At 46.2% G+C, this 17,793-nt stretch overlaps 8 non-coding genes across 8 annotated transcripts; all 8 read right to left on the bottom strand.

Moving 5' to 3' along the window:
- Positions 1 to 563: 563 nt before the first annotated feature.
- Positions 564 to 754, bottom strand: LOC130329500 (U2 spliceosomal RNA). The gene has a single exon (XR_008873060.1). It is a non-coding gene; the product is annotated as a U2 spliceosomal RNA (small nuclear RNA).
- A 2,088-nt stretch (positions 755 to 2,842) lies between these two features.
- On the bottom strand, positions 2,843 to 3,033 carry LOC130329499 (U2 spliceosomal RNA). The gene has a single exon (XR_008873059.1). It is a non-coding gene; the product is annotated as a U2 spliceosomal RNA (small nuclear RNA).
- A 2,082-nt stretch (positions 3,034 to 5,115) lies between these two features.
- On the bottom strand, positions 5,116 to 5,306 carry LOC130329498 (U2 spliceosomal RNA). The gene has a single exon (XR_008873058.1). It is a non-coding gene; the product is annotated as a U2 spliceosomal RNA (small nuclear RNA).
- A 2,081-nt stretch (positions 5,307 to 7,387) lies between these two features.
- Positions 7,388 to 7,578, bottom strand: LOC130329497 (U2 spliceosomal RNA). Its single transcript, XR_008873057.1, has one exon. It is a non-coding gene; the product is annotated as a U2 spliceosomal RNA (small nuclear RNA).
- A 2,079-nt stretch (positions 7,579 to 9,657) lies between these two features.
- Positions 9,658 to 9,848, bottom strand: LOC130329496 (U2 spliceosomal RNA). The gene has a single exon (XR_008873056.1). It is a non-coding gene; the product is annotated as a U2 spliceosomal RNA (small nuclear RNA).
- A 2,083-nt stretch (positions 9,849 to 11,931) lies between these two features.
- On the bottom strand, positions 11,932 to 12,122 carry LOC130329494 (U2 spliceosomal RNA). Its single transcript, XR_008873054.1, has one exon. It is a non-coding gene; the product is annotated as a U2 spliceosomal RNA (small nuclear RNA).
- A 2,079-nt stretch (positions 12,123 to 14,201) lies between these two features.
- LOC130329493 (U2 spliceosomal RNA) lies at positions 14,202 to 14,392 on the bottom strand. The gene has a single exon (XR_008873053.1). It is a non-coding gene; the product is annotated as a U2 spliceosomal RNA (small nuclear RNA).
- Positions 14,393 to 16,470: 2,078 nt separating this feature from the next.
- LOC130329491 (U2 spliceosomal RNA) lies at positions 16,471 to 16,661 on the bottom strand. Its single transcript, XR_008873052.1, has one exon. It is a non-coding gene; the product is annotated as a U2 spliceosomal RNA (small nuclear RNA).
- Between the last annotated feature and the right edge of the window lie 1,132 nt (positions 16,662 to 17,793).

The raw sequence follows: 17,793 nt of genomic DNA, 5'->3' as shown, positions 1-17,793 counted from the left end.
GGAAGCATTTGTCTTTGCCTTTGCAATACCACAGAAGCAATGCATGGTCAATGTACAGCAATGACACACCTGTGTGAACAGCCAGGAGACCCCCCCCCCCCCCATGTTATGTTACATAGTTACATAGTTAGTACGGTCGAAAAAAGACATATGTCCATCAAGTTCAACCAGGGAATTAAGGGGTAGGGGTGTGGCGCGATATTGGGGAAGGGATGAGATTTTATATTTCTTCATAAGCATTAATCTTATTTTGTCAATTAGGAACATTCAGCACCCACCCGCTATCAAGGCAGCTGCCTATCATGTCATGCCCTACCTGCACAGGTGTGCTGGCTACTCAAATGATCCAATTAAGGAGGCCATTTAGTCAGCAGCAGCAGAAGTCCTGTGCCTGGACGCTCCAACAGCGGCCAGACACAAGCAGAAGCAGAAGCAGCAGCAGCACCACCTTTTGTTTTTTGGCTGCAGCAGCAGCAGCAGCAAGGCCCACAGGGCTGGCTAGCTGGCTAGCCAGCAAGCAGGTAGCAATGAAAGTAGGAATCTTTCTTTTTAACCCTGTAAGGGGGTGGTGCACTGTACCCGAAGATACTGCCATATCGGGTCAATGCATAGGGCGACGGAAGCAAGCTTCGAAATCGGCCCCCGTTCTCAAAAATCCATTTAATATATGGTCCCCAGATAGGGGACGTATCAGATATTAAACTGATAAGAACAGATACTACACTTGATCTTAGCCAAAAGGCCGAGAAGCGATAACCGTGAAAGGGGCGGGCCCAACAAGGTCCCCTTCATGGGCACTATCACTGCTTGCTGTCAGGGAGGCTGCCAGACAATTTTCCATGCACACTCTGGGCTGGGGGGCAGTCAACCACCAGTACACACAGCAGAACCTAAACCCATACCATTATTGCTAAGCAGCAAGACAGGGGCCCATTGCACTCCCACGGGGCCTTTTTAAATGCAATCCATAACCCGGATTTGCCAGGAACCCTTCTTACTCCTCCTACTTGCATGTGACACTGGGCTTAGGATCTGCATAGGAAACACACACACAAGCACACACCTACCTTTGTTGCCTGCAGATGCCTCCTTGGCTGTCCCCAAACGGTATCAAACCAACACCCACGGGAAGCTGTAAGCATAGAGGACATGCCTGCACCCCATTGGACTTACCTGTGTGGGTTAAACCCGGGTTATTTGACAACCTATGGCGGTGATGGTTCTGCTCAGGCAGAGCAGTGCTGATGCTCCTCATAAAGCTGTCGCTGCTGTGAAGGTTCTAGGTGACATCACAAATCCCTATGGTTACATACACAACAAAGCTGGGTTGTTGTTGTTTACACTCTGCAAGGCCTGTGGAAGTGAGTGACATCATAGCACTGTAGTTCTGAGGGTTCTAGATGGATGCAACAATCTCCTGTTGCTTCTATGAAGGCCATAATAGACGACATCACCAAACAGCTCCATAGTCACATACACAGCAAAGGAGAGATGTTGTTTACACCTAGTGATGTCAGTGGTATTGAGTGACATCACAGCACAGTGCTAAGGCTCCTGGGCCTGGACACAGCAGCGGCTGCAATATCTCAACGGAGAATACGTTTATATATATGTGTGTGTGTGCGCGTATATATATATATATATATATATATATATATATATATATATATATATATTCTCCGCCGAAATCACTTTTAAACCCATTTCCACCTTTTTTTCCCTTCTCTTCCTCTTACTTTTTTTTCACGTTTTTTTACGTTTTTCTCCTTTTCGCCTCTTTTCTGGGCGTATTATTCTTCTTTTTCTTCTTTTTTTTCGTCTAATGCATACCCCATCAGTGCAGCAATGCTTATTCAATACCGCCAGCAGATGGAGACACTGGGGGATAATTTTCTAAGGATTTATACTGATTTTTCCTGTCTGAATTTGTCGCACAGAAAGTTGCAGGCCAAATATGTGTGACATTTCTGCGACTTTAGCTTCTAGAGCATTTTTACAACATTATACATAGGTGCTGAATACATAAAAAGCGACTGTTCAGCGACAGACAAGTCGCATCGGCTGAAAGTAGGCCAGAATGTCAGTCCATGTTGGAGCAGGTTTAGATACAGTCTAAAGCATAGATCTCAAAGTCTGTGCACAGAATTTAGCAAGGGCCTCGCACCTTCTGATGCATCAGGTAGGTGCACAATAGCATAGCCTAACCCTCTGTACTTTGGTCTATATTGATGCGGGACATAGACAGCCAGCTGATGACCAATCCATTAGTGCAATGGATGGCTGGAAGCATTTGTCTTTGCCTTTGCAATACCACAGAAGCAATGCATGGTCAATGTACAGCAATGACACACCTGTGTGAACAGCCAGGAGACCCCCCCCCCCATGTTATGTTACATAGTTACATAGTTAGTACGGTCGAAAAAAGACATATGTCCATCAAGTTCAACCAGGGAATTAAGGGGTAGGGGTGTGGCGCGATATTGGGGAAGGGATGAGATTTTATATTTCTTCATAAGCATTAATCTTATTTTGTCAATTAGGAACATTCAGCACCCACCCGCTATCAAGGCAGCTGCCTATCATGTCATGCCCTACCTGCACAGGTGTGCTGGCTACTCAAATGATCCAATTAAGGAGGCCATTTAGTCAGCAGCAGCAGAAGTCCTGTGCCTGGACGCTCCAACAGCGGCCAGACACAAGCAGAAGCAGAAGCAGCAGCAGCACCACCTTTTGTTTTTTGGCTGCAGCAGCAGCAGCAGCAAGGCCCACAGGGCTGGCTAGCTGGCTAGCCAGCAAGCAGGTAGCAATGAAAGTAGGAATCTTTCTTTTTAACCCTGTAAGGGGGTGGTGCACTGTACCCGAAGATACTGCCATATCGGGTCAATGCATAGGGCGACGGAAGCAAGCTTCGAAATCGGCCCCCGTTCTCAAAAATCCATTTAATATATGGTCCCCAGATAGGGGACGTATCAGATATTAAACTGATAAGAACAGATACTACACTTGATCTTAGCCAAAAGGCCGAGAAGCGATAACCGTGAAAGGGGCGGGCCCAACAAGGTCCCCTTCATGGGCACTATCACTGCTTGCTGTCAGGGAGGCTGCCAGACAATTTTCCATGCACACTCTGGGCTGGGGGGCAGTCAACCACCAGTACACACAGCAGAACCTAAACCCATACCATTATTGCTAAGCAGCAAGACAGGGGCCCATTGCACTCCCACGGGGCCTTTTTAAATGCAATCCATAACCCGGATTTGCCAGGAACCCTTCTTACTCCTCCTACTTGCATGTGACACTGGGCTTAGGATCTGCATAGGAAACACACACACAAGCACACACCTACCTTTGTTGCCTGCAGATGCCTCCTTGGCTGTCCCCAAACGGTATCAAACCAACACCCACGGGAAGCTGTAAGCATAGAGGACATGCCTGCACCCCATTGGACTTACCTGTGTGGGTTAAACCCGGGTTATTTGACAACCTATGGCGGTGATGGTTCTGCTCAGGCAGAGCAGTGCTGATGCTCCTCATAAAGCTGTCGCTGCTGTGAAGGTTCTAGGTGACATCACAAATCCCTATGGTTACATACACAACAAAGCTGGGTTGTTGTTGTTTACACTCTGCAAGGCCTGTGGAAGTGAGTGACATCATAGCACTGTAGTTCTGAGGGTTCTAGATGGATGCAACAATCTCCTGTTGCTTCTATGAAGGCCATAATAGACGACATCACCAAACAGCTCCATAGTCACATACACAGCAAAGGAGAGATGTTGTTTACACCTAGTGATGTCAGTGGTATTGAGTGACATCACAGCACAGTGCTAAGGCTCCTGGGCCTGGACACAGCAGCGGCTGCAATATCTCAACGGAGAATACGTTTATATATATGTGTGTGTGTGCGCGTATATATATATATATATATATATATATATATATATATATATATTTCTCCGCCGAAATCACTTTTAAACCCATTTCCACCTTTTTTTCCCTTCTCTTCCTCTTACTTTTTTTTCACGTTTTTTTACGTTTTTCTCCTTTTCGCCTCTTTTCTGGGCGTATTATTCTTCTTTTTCTTCTTTTTTTTCGTCTAATGCATACCCCATCAGTGCAGCAATGCTTATTCAATACCGCCAGCAGATGGAGACACTGGGGGATAATTTTCTAAGGATTTATACTGATTTTTCCTGTCTGAATTTGTCGCACAGAAAGTTGCAGGCCAAATATGTGTGACATTTCTGCGACTTTAGCTTCTAGAGCATTTTTACAACATTATACATAGGTGCTGAATACATAAAAAGCGACTGTTCAGAGACAGACAAGTCGCATCGGCTGAAAGTAGGCCAGAATGTCAGTCCATGTTGGAGCAGGTTTAGATACAGTCTAAAGCATAGATCTCAAAGTCTGTGCACAGAATTTAGCAAGGGCCTCGCACCTTCTGATGCATCAGGTAGGTGCACAATAGCATAGCCTAACCCTCTGTACTTTGGTCTATATTGATGCGGGACATAGACAGCCAGCTGATGACCAATCCATTAGTGCAATGGATGGCTGGAAGCATTTGTCTTTGCCTTTGCAATACCACAGAAGCAATGCATGGTCAATGTACAGCAATGACACACCTGTGTGAACAGCCAGGAGACCCCCCCCCCATGTTATGTTACATAGTTACATAGTTAGTACGGTCGAAAAAAGACATATGTCCATCAAGTTCAACCAGGGAATTAAGGGGTAGGGGTGTGGCGCGATATTGGGGAAGGGATGAGATTTTATATTTCTTCATAAGCATTAATCTTATTTTGTCAATTAGGAACATTCAGCACCCACCCGCTATCAAGGCAGCTGCCTATCATGTCATGCCCTACCTGCACAGGTGTGCTGGCTACTCAAATGATCCAATTAAGGAGGCCATTTAGTCAGCAGCAGCAGAAGTCCTGTGCCTGGACGCTCCAACAGCGGCCAGACACAAGCAGAAGCAGAAGCAGCAGCAGCACCACCTTTTGTTTTTTGGCTGCAGCAGCAGCAGCAGCAAGGCCCACAGGGCTGGCTAGCTGGCTAGCCAGCAAGCAGGTAGCAATGAAAGTAGGAATCTTTCTTTTTAACCCTGTAAGGGGGTGGTGCACTGTACCCGAAGATACTGCCATATCGGGTCAATGCATAGGGCGACGGAAGCAAGCTTCGAAATCGGCCCCCGTTCTCAAAAATCCATTTAATATATGGTCCCCAGATAGGGGACGTATCAGATATTAAACTGATAAGAACAGATACTACACTTGATCTTAGCCAAAAGGCCGAGAAGCGATAACCGTGAAAGGGGCGGGCCCAACAAGGTCCCCTTCATGGGCACTATCACTGCTTGCTGTCAGGGAGGCTGCCAGACAATTTTCCATGCACACTCTGGGCTGGGGGGCAGTCAACCACCAGTACACACAGCAGAACCTAAACCCATACCATTATTGCTAAGCAGCAAGACAGGGGCCCATTGCACTCCCACGGGGCCTTTTTAAATGCAATCCATAACCCGGATTTGCCAGGAACCCTTCTTACTCCTCCTACTTGCATGTGACACTGGGCTTAGGATCTGCATAGGAAACACACACACAAGCACACACCTACCTTTGTTGCCTGCAGATGCCTCCTTGGCTGTCCCCAAACGGTATCAAACCAACACCCACGGGAAGCTGTAAGCATAGAGGACATGCCTGCACCCCATTGGACTTACCTGTGTGGGTTAAACCCGGGTTATTTGACAACCTATGGCGGTGATGGTTCTGCTCAGGCAGAGCAGTGCTGATGCTCCTCATAAAGCTGTCGCTGCTGTGAAGGTTCTAGGTGACATCACAAATCCCTATGGTTACATACACAACAAAGCTGGGTTGTTGTTGTTTACACTCTGCAAGGCCTGTGGAAGTGAGTGACATCATAGCACTGTAGTTCTGAGGGTTCTAGATGGATGCAACAATCTCCTGTTGCTTCTATGAAGGCCATAATAGACGACATCACCAAACAGCTCCATAGTCACATACACAGCAAAGGAGAGATGTTGTTTACACCTAGTGATGTCAGTGGTATTGAGTGACATCACAGCACAGTGCTAAGGCTCCTGGGCCTGGACACAGCAGCGGCTGCAATATCTCAACGGAGAATACGTTTACATATATGTGTGTGTGTGCGCGTATATATATATATATATATATATATATATATATATATATATTTCTCCGCCGAAATCACTTTTAAACCCATTTCCACCTTTTTTTCCCTTCTCTTCCTCTTACTTTTTTTTCACGTTTTTTTACGTTTTTCTCCTTTTCGCCTCTTTTCTGGGCGTATTATTCTTCTTTTTCTTCTTTTTTTTCGTCTAATGCATACCCCATCAGTGCAGCAATGCTTATTCAATACCGCCAGCAGATGGAGACACTGGGGGATAATTTTCTAAGGATTTATACTGATTTTTCCTGTCTGAATTTGTCGCACAGAAAGTTGCAGGCCAAATATGTGTGACATTTCTGCGACTTTAGCTTCTAGAGCATTTTTACAACATTATACATAGGTGCTGAATACATAAAAAGCGACTGTTCAGCGACAGACAAGTCGCATCGGCTGAAAGTAGGCCAGAATGTCAGTCCATGTTGGAGCAGGTTTAGATACAGTCTAAAGCATAGATCTCAAAGTCTGTGCACAGAATTTAGCAAGGGCCTCGCACCTTCTGATGCATCAGGTAGGTGCACAATAGCATAGCCTAACCCTCTGTACTTTGGTCTATATTGATGCGGGACATAGACAGCCAGCTGATGACCAATCCATTAGTGCAATGGATGGCTGGAAGCATTTGTCTTTGCCTTTGCAATACCACAGAAGCAATGCATGGTCAATGTACAGCAATGACACACCTGTGTGAACAGCCAGGAGACCCTCCCCCCCATGTTATGTTACATAGTTACATAGTTAGTACGGTCGAAAAAAGACATATGTCCATCAAGTTCAACCAGGGAATTAAGGGGTAGGGGTGTGGCGCGATATTGGGGAAGGGATGAGATTTTATATTTCTTCATAAGCATTAATCTTATTTTGTCAATTAGGAACATTCAGCACCCACCCGCTATCAAGGCAGCTGCCTATCATGTCATGCCCTACCTGCACAGGTGTGCTGGCTACTCAAATGATCCAATTAAGGAGGCCATTTAGTCAGCAGCAGCAGAAGTCCTGTGCCTGGACGCTCCAACAGCGGCCAGACACAAGCAGAAGCAGAAGCAGCAGCAGCACCACCTTTTGTTTTTTGGCTGCAGCAGCAGCAGCAGCAAGGCCCACAGGGCTGGCTAGCTGGCTAGCCAGCAAGCAGGTAGCAATGAAAGTAGGAATCTTTCTTTTTAACCCTGTAAGGGGGTGGTGCACTGTACCCGAAGATACTGCCATATCGGGTCAATGCATAGGGCGACGGAAGCAAGCTTCGAAATCGGCCCCCGTTCTCAAAAATCCATTTAATATATGGTCCCCAGATAGGGGACGTATCAGATATTAAACTGATAAGAACAGATACTACACTTGATCTTAGCCAAAAGGCCGAGAAGCGATAACCGTGAAAGGGGCGGGCCCAACAAGGTCCCCTTCATGGGCACTATCACTGCTTGCTGTCAGGGAGGCTGCCAGACAATTTTCCATGCACACTCTGGGCTGGGGGGCAGTCAACCACCAGTACACACAGCAGAACCTAAACCCATACCATTATTGCTAAGCAGCAAGACAGGGGCCCATTGCACTCCCACGGGGCCTTTTTAAATGCAATCCATAACCCGGATTTGCCAGGAACCCTTCTTACTCCTCCTACTTGCATGTGACACTGGGCTTAGGATCTGCATAGGAAACACACACACAAGCACACACCTACCTTTGTTGCCTGCAGATGCCTCCTTGGCTGTCCCCAAACGGTATCAAACCAACACCCACGGGAAGCTGTAAGCATAGAGGACATGCCTGCACCCCATTGGACTTACCTGTGTGGGTTAAACCCGGGTTATTTGACAACCTATGGCGGTGATGGTTCTGCTCAGGCAGAGCAGTGCTGATGCTCCTCATAAAGCTGTCGCTGCTGTGAAGGTTCTAGGTGACATCACAAATCCCTATGGTTACATACACAACAAAGCTGGGTTGTTGTTGTTTACACTCTGCAAGGCCTGTGGAAGTGAGTGACATCATAGCACTGTAGTTCTGAGGGTTCTAGATGGATGCAACAATCTCCTGTTGCTTCTATGAAGGCCATAATAGACGACATCACCAAACAGCTCCATAGTCACATACACAGCAAAGGAGAGATGTTGTTTACACCTAGTGATGTCAGTGGTATTGAGTGACATCACAGCACAGTGCTAAGGCTCCTGGGCCTGGACACAGCAGCGGCTGCAATATCTCAACGGAGAATACGTTTATATATATGTGTGTGTGTGCGCGTATATATATATATATATATATATATATATATATATATATTTCTCCGCCGAAATCACTTTTAAACCCATTTCCACCTTTTTTTCCCTTCTCTTCCTCTTACTTTTTTTTCACGTTTTTTTACGTTTTTCTCCTTTTCGCCTCTTTTCTGGGCGTATTATTCTTCTTTTTCTTCTTTTTTTTCGTCTAATGCATACCCCATCAGTGCAGCAATGCTTATTCAATACCGCCAGCAGATGGAGACACTGGGGGATAATTTTCTAAGGATTTATACTGATTTTTCCTGTCTGAATTTGTCGCACAGAAAGTTGCAGGCCAAATATGTGTGACATTTCTGCGACTTTAGCTTCTAGAGCATTTTTACAACATTATACATAGGTGCTGAATACATAAAAAGCGACTGTTCAGCGACAGACAAGTCGCATCGGCTGAAAGTAGGCCAGAATGTCAGTCCATGTTGGAGCAGGTTTAGATACAGTCTAAAGCATAGATCTCAAAGTCTGTGCACAGAATTTAGCAAGGGCCTCGCACCTTCTGATGCATCAGGTAGGTGCACAATAGCATAGCCTAACCCTCTGTACTTTGGTCTATATTGATGCGGGACATAGACAGCCAGCTGATGACCAATCCATTAGTGCAATGGATGGCTGGAAGCATTTGTCTTTGCCTTTGCAATACCACAGAAGCAATGCATGGTCAATGTACAGCAATGACACACCTGTGTGAACAGCCAGGAGACCCCCCCCCCCATGTTATGTTACATAGTTACATAGTTAGTACGGTCGAAAAAAGACATATGTCCATCAAGTTCAACCAGGGAATTAAGGGGTAGGGGTGTGGCGCGATATTGGGGAAGGGATGAGATTTTATATTTCTTCATAAGCATTAATCTTATTTTGTCAATTAGGAACATTCAGCACCCACCCGCTATCAAGGCAGCTGCCTATCATGTCATGCCCTACCTGCACAGGTGTGCTGGCTACTCAAATGATCCAATTAAGGAGGCCATTTAGTCAGCAGCAGCAGAAGTCCTGTGCCTGGACGCTCCAACAGCGGCCAGACACAAGCAGAAGCAGAAGCAGCAGCAGCACCACCTTTTGTTTTTTGGCTGCAGCAGCAGCAGCAGCAAGGCCCACAGGGCTGGCTAGCTGGCTAGCCAGCAAGCAGGTAGCAATGAAAGTAGGAATCTTTCTTTTTAACCCTGTAAGGGGGTGGTGCACTGTACCCGAAGATACTGCCATATCGGGTCAATGCATAGGGCGACGGAAGCAAGCTTCGAAATCGGCCCCCGTTCTCAAAAATCCATTTAATATATGGTCCCCAGATAGGGGACGTATCAGATATTAAACTGATAAGAACAGATACTACACTTGATCTTAGCCAAAAGGCCGAGAAGCGATAACCGTGAAAGGGGCGGGCCCAACAAGGTCCCCTTCATGGGCACTATCACTGCTTGCTGTCAGGGAGGCTGCCAGACAATTTTCCATGCACACTCTGGGCTGGGGGGCAGTCAACCACCAGTACACACAGCAGAACCTAAACCCATACCATTATTGCTAAGCAGCAAGACAGGGGCCCATTGCACTCCCACGGGGCCTTTTTAAATGCAATCCATAACCCGGATTTGCCAGGAACCCTTCTTACTCCTCCTACTTGCATGTGACACTGGGCTTAGGATCTGCATAGGAAACACACACACAAGCACACACCTACCTTTGTTGCCTGCAGATGCCTCCTTGGCTGTCCCCAAACGGTATCAAACCAACACCCACGGGAAGCTGTAAGCATAGAGGACATGCCTGCACCCCATTGGACTTACCTGTGTGGGTTAAACCCGGGTTATTTGACAACCTATGGCGGTGATGGTTCTGCTCAGGCAGAGCAGTGCTGATGCTCCTCATAAAGCTGTCGCTGCTGTGAAGGTTCTAGGTGACATCACAAATCCCTATGGTTACATACACAACAAAGCTGGGTTGTTGTTGTTTACACTCTGCAAGGCCTGTGGAAGTGAGTGACATCATAGCACTGTAGTTCTGAGGGTTCTAGATGGATGCAACAATCTCCTGTTGCTTCTATGAAGGCCATAATAGACGACATCACCAAACAGCTCCATAGTCACATACACAGCAAAGGAGAGATGTTGTTTACACCTAGTGATGTCAGTGGTATTGAGTGACATCACAGCACAGTGCTAAGGCTCCTGGGCCTGGACACAGCAGCGGCTGCAATATCTCAACGGAGAATACGTTTACATATATGTGTGTGTGTGCGCGTATATATATATATATATATATATATATATATATATATATATATTTCTCCGCCGAAATCACTTTTAAACCCATTTCCACCTTTTTTTCCCTTCTCTTCCTCTTACTTTTTTTTCACGTTTTTTTACGTTTTTCTCCTTTTCGCCTCTTTTCTGGGCGTATTATTCTTCTTTTTCTTCTTTTTTTTCGTCTAATGCATACCCCATCAGTGCAGCAATGCTTATTCAATACCGCCAGCAGATGGAGACACTGGGGGATAATTTTCTAAGGATTTATACTGATTTTTCCTGTCTGAATTTGTCGCACAGAAAGTTGCAGGCCAAATATGTGTGACATTTCTGCGACTTTAGCTTCTAGAGCATTTTTACAACATTATACATAGGTGCTGAATACATAAAAAGCGACTGTTCAGCGACAGACAAGTCGCATCGGCTGAAAGTAGGCCAGAATGTCAGTCCATGTTGGAGCAGGTTTAGATACAGTCTAAAGCATAGATCTCAAAGTCTGTGCACAGAATTTAGCAAGGGCCTCGCACCTTCTGATGCATCAGGTAGGTGCACAATAGCATAGCCTAACCCTCTGTACTTTGGTCTATATTGATGCGGGACATAGACAGCCAGCTGATGACCAATCCATTAGTGCAATGGATGGCTGGAAGCATTTGTCTTTGCCTTTGCAATACCACAGAAGCAATGCATGGTCAATGTACAGCAATGACACACCTGTGTGAACAGCCAGGAGACCCTCCCCCCCATGTTATGTTACATAGTTACATAGTTAGTACGGTCGAAAAAAGACATATGTCCATCAAGTTCAACCAGGGAATTAAGGGGTAGGGGTGTGGCGCGATATTGGGGAAGGGATGAGATTTTATATTTCTTCATAAGCATTAATCTTATTTTGTCAATTAGGAACATTCAGCACCCACCCGCTATCAAGGCAGCTGCCTATCATGTCATGCCCTACCTGCACAGGTGTGCTGGCTACTCAAATGATCCAATTAAGGAGGCCATTTAGTCAGCAGCAGCAGAAGTCCTGTGCCTGGACGCTCCAACAGCGGCCAGACACAAGCAGAAGCAGAAGCAGCAGCAGCACCACCTTTTGTTTTTTGGCTGCAGCAGCAGCAGCAGCAAGGCCCACAGGGCTGGCTAGCTGGCTAGCCAGCAAGCAGGTAGCAATGAAAGTAGGAATCTTTCTTTTTAACCCTGTAAGGGGGTGGTGCACTGTACCCGAAGATACTGCCATATCGGGTCAATGCATAGGGCGACGGAAGCAAGCTTCGAAATCGGCCCCCGTTCTCAAAAATCCATTTAATATATGGTCCCCAGATAGGGGACGTATCAGATATTAAACTGATAAGAACAGATACTACACTTGATCTTAGCCAAAAGGCCGAGAAGCGATAACCGTGAAAGGGGCGGGCCCAACAAGGTCCCCTTCATGGGCACTATCACTGCTTGCTGTCAGGGAGGCTGCCAGACAATTTTCCATGCACACTCTGGGCTGGGGGGCAGTCAACCACCAGTACACACAGCAGAACCTAAACCCATACCATTATTGCTAAGCAGCAAGACAGGGGCCCATTGCACTCCCACGGGGCCTTTTTAAATGCAATCCATAACCCGGATTTGCCAGGAACCCTTCTTACTCCTCCTACTTGCATGTGACACTGGGCTTAGGATCTGCATAGGAAACACACACACAAGCACACACCTACCTTTGTTGCCTGCAGATGCCTCCTTGGCTGTCCCCAAACGGTATCAAACCAACACCCACGGGAAGCTGTAAGCATAGAGGACATGCCTGCACCCCATTGGACTTACCTGTGTGGGTTAAACCCGGGTTATTTGACAACCTATGGCGGTGATGGTTCTGCTCAGGCAGAGCAGTGCTGATGCTCCTCATAAAGCTGTCGCTGCTGTGAAGGTTCTAGGTGACATCACAAATCCCTATGGTTACATACACAACAAAGCTGGGTTGTTGTTGTTTACACTCTGCAAGGCCTGTGGAAGTGAGTGACATCATAGCACTGTAGTTCTGAGGGTTCTAGATGGATGCAACAATCTCCTGTTGCTTCTATGAAGGCCATAATAGACGACATCACCAAACAGCTCCATAGTCACATACACAGCAAAGGAGAGATGTTGTTTACACCTAGTGATGTCAGTGGTATTGAGTGACATCACAGCACAGTGCTAAGGCTCCTGGGCCTGGACACAGCAGCGGCTGCAATATCTCAACGGAGAATACGTTTATATATATGTGTGTGTGTGCGCGTATATATATATATATATATATATATATATATATATATATTTCTCCGCCGAAATCACTTTTAAACCCATTTCCACCTTTTTTTCCCTTCTCTTCCTCTTACTTTTTTTTCACGTTTTTTTACGTTTTTCTCCTTTTCGCCTCTTTTCTGGGCGTATTATTCTTCTTTTTCTTCTTTTTTTTCGTCTAATGCATACCCCATCAGTGCAGCAATGCTTATTCAATACCGCCAGCAGATGGAGACACTGGGGGATAATTTTCTAAGGATTTATACTGATTTTTCCTGTCTGAATTTGTCGCACAGAAAGTTGCAGGCCAAATATGTGTGACATTTCTGCGACTTTAGCTTCTAGAGCATTTTTACAACATTATACATAGGTGCTGAATACATAAAAAGCGACTGTTCAGCGACAGACAAGTCGCATCGGCTGAAAGTAGGCCAGAATGTCAGTCCATGTTGGAGCAGATTTAGATACAGTCTAAAGCATAGATCTCAAAGTCTGTGCACAGAATTTAGCAAGGGCCTCGCACCTTCTGATGCATCAGGTAGGTGCACAATAGCATAGCCTAACCCTCTGTACTTTGGTCTATATTGATGCGGGACATAGACAGCCAGCTGATGACCAATCCATTAGTGCAATGGATGGCTGGAAGCATTTGTCTTTGCCTTTGCAATACCACAGAAGCAATGCATGGTCAATGTACAGCAATGACACACCTGTGTGAACAGCCAGGAGACCCCCCCCCCCATGTTATGTTACATAGTTACATAGTTAGTACGGTCGAAAAAAGACATATGTCCATCAAGTTCAACCAGGGAATTAAGGGGTAGGGGTGTGGCGCGATATTGGGGAAGGGATGAGATTTTATATTTCTTCATAAGCATTAATCTTATTTTGTCAATTAGGAACATTCAGCACCCACCCGCTATCAAGGCAGCTGCCTATCATGTCATGCCCTACCTGCACAGGTGTGCTGGCTACTCAAATGATCCAATTAAGGAGGCCATTTAGTCAGCAGCAGCAGAAGTCCTGTGCCTGGACGCTCCAACAGCGGCCAGACACAAGCAGAAGCAGAAGCAGCAGCAGCACCACCTTTTGTTTTTTGGCTGCAGCAGCAGCAGCAGCAAGGCCCACAGGGCTGGCTAGCTGGCTAGCCAGCAAGCAGGTAGCAATGAAAGTAGGAATCTTTCTTTTTAACCCTGTAAGGGGGTGGTGCACTGTACCCGAAGATACTGCCATATCGGGTCAATGCATAGGGCGACGGAAGCAAGCTTCGAAATCGGCCCCCGTTCTCAAAAATCCATTTAATATATGGTCCCCAGATAGGGGACGTATCAGATATTAAACTGATAAGAACAGATACTACACTTGATCTTAGCCAAAAGGCCGAGAAGCGATAACCGTGAAAGGGGCGGGCCCAACAAGGTCCCCTTCATGGGCACTATCACTGCTTGCTGTCAGGGAGGCTGCCAGACAATTTTCCATGCACACTCTGGGCTGGGGGGCAGTCAACCACCAGTACACACAGCAGAACCTAAACCCATACCATTATTGCTAAGCAGCAAGACAGGGGCCCATTGCACTCCCACGGGGCCTTTTTAAATGCAATCCATAACCCGGATTTGCCAGGAACCCTTCTTACTCCTCCTACTTGCATGTGACACTGGGCTTAGGATCTGCATAGGAAACACACACACAAGCACACACCTACCTTTGTTGCCTGCAGATGCCTCCTTGGCTGTCCCCAAACGGTATCAAACCAACACCCACGGGAAGCTGTAAGCATAGAGGACATGCCTGCACCCCATTGGACTTACCTGTGTGGGTTAAACCCGGGTTATTTGACAACCTATGGCGGTGATGGTTCTGCTCAGGCAGAGCAGTGCTGATGCTCCTCATAAAGCTGTCGCTGCTGTGAAGGTTCTAGGTGACATCACAAATCCCTATGGTTACATACACAACAAAGCTGGGTTGTTGTTGTTTACACTCTGCAAGGCCTGTGGAAGTGAGTGACATCATAGCACTGTAGTTCTGAGGGTTCTAGATGGATGCAACAATCTCCTGTTGCTTCTATGAAGGCCATAATAGACGACATCACCAAACAGCTCCATAGTCACATACACAGCAAAGGAGAGATGTTGTTTACACCTAGTGATGTCAGTGGTATTGAGTGACATCACAGCACAGTGCTAAGGCTCCTGGGCCTGGACACAGCAGCGGCTGCAATATCTCAACGGAGAATACGTTTATATATATGTGTGTGTGTGCGCGTATATATATATATATATATATATATATATATATATATATTTCTCCGCCGAAATCACTTTTAAACCCATTTCCACCTTTTTTTCCTTCTCTTCCTCTTACTTTTTTTTCACGTTTTTTTACGTTTTTCTCCTTTTCGCCTCTTTTCTGGGCGTATTATTCTTCTTTTTCTTCTTTTTTTTCGTCTAATGCATACCCCATCAGTGCAGCAATGCTTATTCAATACCGCCAGCAGATGGAGACACTGGGGGATAATTTTCTAAGGATTTATACTGATTTTTCCTGTCTGAATTTGTCGCACAGAAAGTTGCAGGCCAAATATGTGTGACATTTCTGCGACTTTAGCTTCTAGAGCATTTTTACAACATTATACATAGGTGCTGAATACATAAAAAGCGACTGTTCAGCGACAGACAAGTCGCATCGGCTGAAAGTAGGCCAGAATGTCAGTCCATGTTGGAGCAGGTTTAGATACAGTCTAAAGCATAGATCTCAAAGTCTGTGCACAGAATTTAGCAAGGGCCTCGCACCTTCTGATGCATCAGGTAGGTGCACAATAGCATAGCCTAACCCTCTGTACTTTGGTCTATATTGATGCGGGACATAGACAGCCAGCTGATGACCAATCCATTAGTGCAATGGATGGCTGGAAGCATTTGTCTTTGCCTTTGCAATACCACAGAAGCAATGCATGGTCAATGTACAGCAATGACACACCTGTGTGAACAGCCAGGAGACCCCCCCCCCCATGTTATGTTACATAGTTACATAGTTAGTACGGTCGAAAAAAGACATATGTCCATCAAGTTCAACCAGGGAATTAAGGGGTAGGGGTGTGGCGCGATATTGGGGAAGGGATGAGATTTTATATTTCTTCATAAGCATTAATCTTATTTTGTCAATTAGGAACATTCAGCACCCACCCGCTATCAAGGCAGCTGCCTATCATGTCATGCCCTACCTGCACAGGTGTGCTGGCTACTCAAATGATCCAATTAAGGAGGCCATTTAGTCAGCAGCAGCAGAAGTCCTGTGCCTGGACGCTCCAACAGCGGCCAGACACAAGCAGAAGCAGAAGCAGCAGCAGCACCACCTTTTGTTTTTTGGCTGCAGCAGCAGCAGCAGCAAGGCCCACAGGGCTGGCTAGCTGGCTAGCCAGCAAGCAGGTAGCAATGAAAGTAGGAATCTTTCTTTTTAACCCTGTAAGGGGGTGGTGCACTGTACCCGAAGATACTGCCATATCGGGTCAATGCATAGGGCGACGGAAGCAAGCTTCGAAATCGGCCCCCGTTCTCAAAAATCCATTTAATATATGGTCCCCAGATAGGGGACGTATCAGATATTAAACTGATAAGAACAGATACTACACTTGATCTTAGCCAAAAGGCCGAGAAGCGATAACCGTGAAAGGGGCGGGCCCAACAAGGTCCCCTTCATGGGCACTATCACTGCTTGCTGTCAGGGAGGCTGCCAGACAATTTTCCATGCACACTCTGGGCTGGGGGGCAGTCAACCACCAGTACACACAGCAGAACCTAAACCCATACCATTATTGCTAAGCAGCAAGACAGGGGCCCATTGCACTCCCACGGGGCCTTTTTAAATGCAATCCATAACCCGGATTTGCCAGGAACCCTTCTTACTCCTCCTACTTGCATGTGACACTGGGCTTAGGATCTGCATAGGAAACACACACACAAGCACACACCTACCTTTGTTGCCTGCAGATGCCTCCTTGGCTGTCCCCAAACGGTATCAAACCAACACCCACGGGAAGCTGTAAGCATAGAGGACATGCCTGCACCCCATTGGACTTACCTGTGTGGGTTAAACCCGGGTTATTTGACAACCTATGGCGGTGATGGTTCTGCTCAGGCAGAGCAGTGCTGATGCTCCTCATAAAGCTGTCGCTGCTGTGAAGGTTCTAGGTGACATCACAAATCCCTATGGTTACATACACAACAAAGCTGGGTTGTTGTTGTTTACACTCTGCAAGGCCTGTGGAAGTGAGTGACATCATAGCACTGTAGTTCTGAGGGTTCTAGATGGATGCAACAATCTCCTGTTGCTTCTATGAAGGCCATAATAGACGACATCACCAAACAGCTCCATAGTCACATACACAGCAAAGGAGAGATGTTGTTTACACCTAGTGATGTCAGTGGTATTGAGTGACATCACAGCACAGTGCTAAGGCTCCTGGGCCTGGACACAGCAGCGGCTGCAATATCTCAACGGAGAATACGTTTATATATATGTGTGTGTGTGCGCGTATATATATATATATATATATATATATATATATATTTCTCCGCCGAAATCACTTTTAAACCCATTTCCACCTTTTTTTCCCTTCTCTTCCTCTTACTTTTTTTTCACGTTTTTTTACGTTTTTCTCCTTTTCGCCTCTTTTCTGGGCGTATTATTCTTCTTTTTCTTCTTTTTTTTCGTCTAATGCATACCCCATCAGTGCAGCAATGCTTATTCAATACCGCCAGCAGATGGAGACACTGGGGGATAATTTTCTAAGG

The sequence above is a fragment of the Hyla sarda genome, unplaced genomic scaffold (assembly GCF_029499605.1).
Source record: "Hyla sarda isolate aHylSar1 unplaced genomic scaffold, aHylSar1.hap1 scaffold_318, whole genome shotgun sequence".
NCBI classification, from domain to species: domain Eukaryota; kingdom Metazoa; phylum Chordata; class Amphibia; order Anura; family Hylidae; genus Hyla; species Hyla sarda.
Note: the sequence above shows the minus strand (reverse complement) of the source record. Positions and strands in the feature narration are given on the sequence as shown.